The sequence below is a fragment of the Zingiber officinale genome, chromosome 8B (genome assembly GCF_018446385.1).
Source record: "Zingiber officinale cultivar Zhangliang chromosome 8B, Zo_v1.1, whole genome shotgun sequence".
In the NCBI taxonomy this organism is placed as follows: Eukaryota; Viridiplantae; Streptophyta; class Magnoliopsida; order Zingiberales; family Zingiberaceae; genus Zingiber; species Zingiber officinale.
In genome coordinates this window covers 27,482,395-27,489,633 of record NC_056001.1, presented here as the reverse complement: position 1 = coordinate 27,489,633, position 7,239 = coordinate 27,482,395, and positions in this window count along the sequence as shown.

The window sequence follows — 7,239 nt, the reverse complement described above, 5'->3', positions numbered from 1 at the left end:
CCTATAGCTAGGTTATCTGAACCTAGAGGCGACTATGGGAGCCCACACCTTTTGGACCGTAGTCCCATATAAGCTGTAATAAAACTGAACATGCTGTAAAAATGCTTCTATCGCATTTAGCTAAACTATTAAAATACCTAAGTCGCATTTTAATTGTGCTAAACATACTATTGAGCACTTGGCGTGCGCTATTGCACACCCTATGCGTCAAAAATCCATAAACTACTAAACTAAAGCATGCAATCACACGAAAGCTACTTATACTATAGGTGAGAGGTTTCTTACATCCTGCGCTAGATTTCCTTACGATCTGATCACTAGATTTCCGGTGGAGAAGATCCCTTCGTCGATCTCCTCGCGTCTACGTGCTCTTCTCGCGGAGAGGAGCGTCCTCGTGCCGAAGTTGTCACCGGAAGGTGCTCTTGGAACCCTTGGGACGGAACCCTAGCCCTTGGGGCTTGGTGCGCCGAGAGGAGAAGAGTAGGGAGAGGGGCGGCGTGTAAGGGTTTTGAGGGAGAGGAGAGTTACGTTAAAAAAATAACTCTTCACTTAATTCTTCCCTATTTATATTAAGTGGGTAATTCGTCCCAACTCAAATATAAATATAATTGATTCCCTTTCTTTTCAGCACGGCCCTGCTGGGTTCACTTGGTTACTAGAGTTCACCTTAAGTCATAGAACCCAATAGGTCTCAGGTTCAATACCCGCGTAGGCTATTTTACGATTCTATTTATTTTTGCTACTTCCGCTACTCTAAAAATTCCATAAAAATATCCTAAAATTCCAAAAAAATCATAGAATATTTCTAAAATAATTTTGAGAATTTTCGGGCGTTACAATGTGTCTCATGGTTTTCGTTGTTAGGTTGGATTTGGTAGAGAAACTTTTTAAAAAACATGGATTGTAAGGAAGAAACTTATTTTTGATTATTATTATTGTTTCATTTTTTCCTATAAGGTTGGTTAGTATCTGCTTATTCATTAAAAGTGACACACATTTTGATCCTAAGAACTTGACTAGGATTATTGGAGTATGTGCTTCAGAGTTGTCTTCTTGAGCAGATGGTAGGCAAAGGGTCAAGTCTACTTCTATGTTAAATTTTAGCTTCTTAGCATCACTAGTCAAATCAAAGTTTGTCTACACTGTCTCATGATTGTTGAGGATCATCTAACTATGGTCATCCGAACCATTTATGATTTGTTACATGATTCTTCTTATTCTTCCATTGATCTCTATCTAATGCAATATCACTAGTAATACTAATTTAGATCATTGAAATCATTCTTTATGATATAGGCTATCACTTTCTTTGGTTACTCTCTACTCCTTGCGCCTTCTCCTCTAAGTTGAATTCTAATTATAAATCTTTTCATAACTTTTGAACATGGTCATACCATCTGAACATATTTTCTCATTTTATTATTTGTTCGAGCTTTACCTACTATTTTCCTATATTAATTCCCCAACTCTTGAGGTTACTATGTTCTAACTGAAAATCTGTTATGGTATTATTATATAGTTTCTTTGTTGTGCAGCTCTGAGTTTGCCTTACGGTCATATCTATATATCTTATGCATTGGTGGATGGGTCGACTTCTTTAATCTACATTGATGAGAAGGTGAATGTCAGCACAGTTGATTGGTAGAATTTGTAGTTCTATTGCTTATCTCAAAAGATGACGTAGCTTTTGTTCACCAACTTTGTTCACTTTTTGTAATAAATTTTCAGGTTCGAGCCTTTTACTCTGTGAGACTCTTTCTTAGTCTTATCTTAACTATCATTGACACATTTACTTATGGTCGCCCTTTCAAGATGGTAAAAAGTGAATATGTTCGTCTTCATTATCTTCGTCAATCCATCCTAAAGCCAATATATACGAAGGAGATAAATCACGAGCGACTACTAACCTTTGGAATAGTGACTAGCACATAAAAGAGGTATTTACCTCGACTTTATCAAGATTCGAATCCTAAACCTCATGATAACAACACCTCATGTGCTAACTACTAGACCATTCTGAAGAGACTCATGGTCACCCTTTCAAGAAAATATATCAAGAGGATTGCTTGGTATACATTTGCCCTGCTATGTCTAACCAGTGGTTGTTTCTTTGCAAGTACAAGTGAGGTTCTTCTCCTTTGTTGTTATCTGGTAACTGTTCCATTCTTTTCTATATTTTGTTCATTCTTGAGTGCTCACCTTGGGTTAACCATAATTGCTGGCTTTATATTCTTATTTGGTGACAACTAAATTTGTTTAATTTCATTGTTTCTTATCTCTATGTTAGCTTCTCTCATTATGTTAATTACTTCTTTGTAGGTTTTCTTCCTAGTAGCTTCTCCATGTATGCGTTTACTCTTTCATCAATCAACTCTTTTTCTTCTTCAGAAGCGTGCAATGGTTGTTTCTTTAGCTGCGGTTGGAGTGATCATAGGCTGAGACCATTCTTTATTTTAGTTTTTCTACCAATTACTTTCTTTTCTTTGACAAAGGGATGCTTCAAAAGAGTATTTTTATTATGGCTATTATCTTCTTTGTTTATTCTTGAAAGGACGTAAGGACACTGGCTATTGACCGGTTCTTCCCGCTCTCTTTCAAATTATCAGTAGTTCAACCATCACTAATATTGATTATGATTTTTTTTTGGAAATTTTTTTTAGCATGCTGTTTCATTATTTGTTGATTTTTTGGCATGCTGTTCGTTAAGTTAGGTACGATCACTTCCATCTGATAAGTTATTTAAATTTATTAAATTATTAAGTACAGATTGTTGTAAATTAGAAAAAGTAAATAAAGAGTTGAAATTAACGAAATAACCAATAAATGTCTCGCCGAGAAGGCCTAACATCTTTCAATACAGACTCTTTGTAAGAAGTATTGTGTATATATATTTTGTTACAAGTTTGTATATATATATTTGTAAGAAGTGATCATTTAAAATGAGATGATATATATATATATATATATATATAATGGTTTATTGTTTATATATATTTTTAGATAACAGTTTATTATCTAATAGTGTGTGTTGAGAAACAACGGTTAAATTGTTAAAATGATAATATTTTAATACGAATGACAATGGTTAAAAACCGTTGTGTAAGACCCAAAAAAAAATTCATGGTAAATCGAGGTGTTGAGAAAGATAGGTCATTCAAAGACAACTATTATAAACTGTTGTCTTATCACTTAAAACACAATGGTGAAAAATCGTTGTAAATCGACGTGTGGAGAAAGATAGGGCGCTCAAAGACAATGGTTATAAGTCGTTGTCATTTCACTTGAAACACAATGGTGAAAAACTATTGTAAAAGGCCTAAAAATCTATTGTAAATTGACGTGCTAAGAAAGATAGAGCCCTTAAAAGACAATAGTTAAAAACCGTTGTCTTTTTCTTAAAACGACAATGGTTAAAAACCATTGTCTTTTGAGGGTTTAATCTTTCTCAACATGTCGAATAACAACGAAATTTTGGGGCCTTTAACAACAGTTTTTCACCGTTGTCTTTATGTAGTTTTATTGTAGTGAATGTATTGAAATAATACCTAGTTGTTGAATTGATGAGGTTGGACATCATTGATTCAGTGAGACTAGCACGTGTTATACTCCTTGGTCTAACCAAACAGTTGTTCTTCACTGGTTGGAGACATTAGAATGTCAAGAGTTAAACATAGATGCTAGTTATGGTAACTAGTTATTGGAGTGAACTGCTATGAGATTTCATATAGTTCTCTATATATATAGATAGATATGTCAATGAAGATCTCATTGCAGCTCGAGTGCAAGTTTCCTTCGACTTAAGATATTCAAGTCATCTTGGTTATGGAGACTTAGATTTTGACATCTTAAGCAAATATCTCCATAAAGGTGTGGACTCGGGATGATTGGGTATAAGTCGAAGTGCCCGAAGGTGTTTATGGTGGTGAGCAAATTCTCTTGAGACGAACAACGTCGATGTGCTCGTGTGGATACCATAAAGGCACGAACATGTTGATTGCGCTGAGTTTAACTTGACTTTCTAGATTCACAAAGGATTCGCTCATCAAAGGTAAGCTTTCCTAACAAACGTTTAATAAGAATTATTTTAGATCTACGACGGGTTCCTTTTTCAACACCCATGGTCTAACATTTCCAACAAAGAAGCTCTCAAAGCTATTCTCGACATCATCTATGTTTAGGGACACCAGAGCTTCCGACAGAATTGTCGGAAGTTAACTGGGACTTCATCGCCAGGTGTTTGACAAGTGACACAAGCGAATGCTCGACGGTAGAGCAGTTACTAATGTTAGATAATGTCCAATGTGGTTGCATGCTAAAACACGTTTCGTAAACATACACAGCAAAAATAAAATAATAATTCATAATTATTATAGCACATGCACCACACGCATATAAGGATATATCTCATGTAGACATAATCACAATATAAAATTTTACGAAAAGTATATTTAATCTAGGTATACATGACGGATGATGCGAAGTGGAAAGGGCATCAACTAGCAAGCCCAATGGAGTTTGCCTCTACTCATATCCACGCTGAGTTGTCATTGAGACGACTTCATGAAGCCATGAGTCATTCATCTTTGATCGGTACTAGCCAAGTATGAAGACGAAGCAATCTGAGATATCTCCCACGACACGATTTGGTGGCTGGCATAACAACGAAATCATCGGCACCGAATTCATCAGCACTGAAATCATTGGTATTGAATTCGACGACATTGAAATTGTTGACACCAAAATCATCAGCACTGAAATCATTGGTACTGAATTCGACGACATTGAAATTGTTGACACCAAAATCATCAGCACCAAATTCATTGGCACTGAATTCATCGACATTGAATTGTCGACATCGAATTCAGTGGCTAGAGATGGCCAACGGTAACTCTTGGAGACGGTGGGAGATTGGGCGGCGACTAGAGAGAGGGAGTAGAGGATGAGAAGCCCTAATTAAATTAGGGTTTTCTTTCAAAGAATAAAATCACTACTCTTTTCTCCTCATATAGGGGTATTTATACACCTCTAAATGACAGAAGCAAGTTATCTCCCAAATCTAATAAGCAAAGCCAACCCGATCTATTACCATTAAGATTAAGTTTGTTTCAAAATCAAACTAACTTGATTCATAATTAAACTAAACCCTTTTGATTTATTATTAAACCAAGTTATTTTATAACTAAAACAAACCCCTTTTGGTTTATTATCAAATCATAATGAATTCATATCTCCTATAATAATCATGGCACATCGTGCTTCCATTTCGACAAATATCTTTCTACATTTGTTCTTGTCGTGTGGTCCAACCAAACTCTATCTCTCTATCGATTTGAGAATCTAATTCTCAAACTTGTTTTAGATCCTCTAGATAAATTAGTAGTGCATGTGACCCAATAGCTTCCTGATTATGTTGGTCGTCTTTAATTAACCATTAATTATGGATCTATCATAAGTGGCACCTAATAGCACATCATGATCCCCAATTGACTAAAAAAATCAAACAGTTGATTCAAGAACCACTTCTGAACCTTTCATCAGTTACAGTAAGTCGTGCCTCATTCCTTCACTCGTCTTATACCCACTTTATTCAATATATGATCTATATATTAGTCTCCACTAGACTAACTACGTCACACCTAGTCTAAAAAATACTTTCTGACCCTGGGATACAAATTACTTGTATATGTGTCTAAGAGTACAATACTCTTAACATGTGATGTTTTGATTAAAGATTTTGAGTAATAATCCTGACAAGTGGTCATAGGGTATACATCTTCTCGCTAGGAGTGATGAATCCTCTGTGAGCTATCCAAACACCTTGAGACACTGTAACTTATACTCAGTCATCCTGGGTCCACACCTCTACGGAGATATTTGCTTAAGATATCAAAGTATAAGTCTCTATGATCAAGGTGACTTAAATACCTTAAGTTAAAGGAAACTTACATTCGAGCTGCATGAGATCTTTATTGACATATCTATATATGTAGAGAACCATATGAAGTCTCATAGCAAGTCACTCTAATAAACTAGTTACCATAACTAGCATCTGTAAGTACCTCGTGATGGTTTTGATGTAATCAACCAAGTTAAGTTAGGTCCTATATATATTTGATGTCTTGTGTCTAAATGTGTAGGAACTTAGAAGCACAGGAAGTTGATGTTGGATCGAAAGCGCTAAGGGGAGGGGGGGGGTGAATAGCGTTCATGACTTTCACTTTCGTTTCGAAAAACTAAGAGTAAATGCAGCGGAAAAGTAAGCAATACAAACGCAAACACCAAGGATTTTTTACTTGATTCGGAGCCTGGGGTGACTCCTACTCCAAGGCCCACGCTCATTGAACGTTTACTTTGGGCAATCACTATAAGTTTACAAGAGTACAATTTTAGAGTACAGCAATTATGTGCAGTAAGAAAATATACCAACAACTTTAAGAATAGAAAATTTGAGGCTTCAGGTTGTCGGTGTCTTACTACAGCTTTATCGGGTGATTTTTCGAGCAGTGCACGGAAAATAGATCATGTTTTCGTTGTTGTTCCTTGTTGCTACTCGAGACTGCCTTTTATAGGCTGTGGAGGGCGCCTCCGACACCATGGAGGGCGCCCTCAACCCCGCCAAAAACATAGCGTCGATAAACATTGACTTCTTCGCGGCTTATCCTCCTAAGGGCGCCTCCAACTGCATGGAGGGTGCCCTTTGCTCAGCGTCCAGGGCGCCCTCAAGCTCCATGAGGGCGCCCTCTGCCCTGCTACGTAGAGGTCTTCAACCAGTCTCTTGAGGCACACACTCCAAATCACTTCCTGCAAAATACATTAGTACAACATGTAGGACCGTTGGGCTGGCTAGAAGGGGGGGTTGAATAGCCCTGTAAAAAAAAACAAAAGCAACCCTTCTCGAACTCTTAAACTAACACTTGTATAAAATTAGCTAAGCAGAAATACAAGAAAGAAACGAGGCACCGTGTTTGACTTGGTTACAACCGGGGAGGTTGTTAATCCAAGGAAAGTGATCGCACTAAAAACTCCTTCGGGCGAAGAAGCCTCTTACACCGATGAAAGCACAAAAACAGAAGCTAAACTAGAATAGTGAGCGCGCAAGTGTTTGGAATGCTAATTACTGAGTTGATGAAAAAGCTTCTGGACCAAGGCTATATTTATAGCCTTGGTCGGGGCGCCTGGAAGGGTTCCGGGCGCCCTGGGGGGATAAAACTTTATCCCCCAACGTTTAGATCGCGTAAA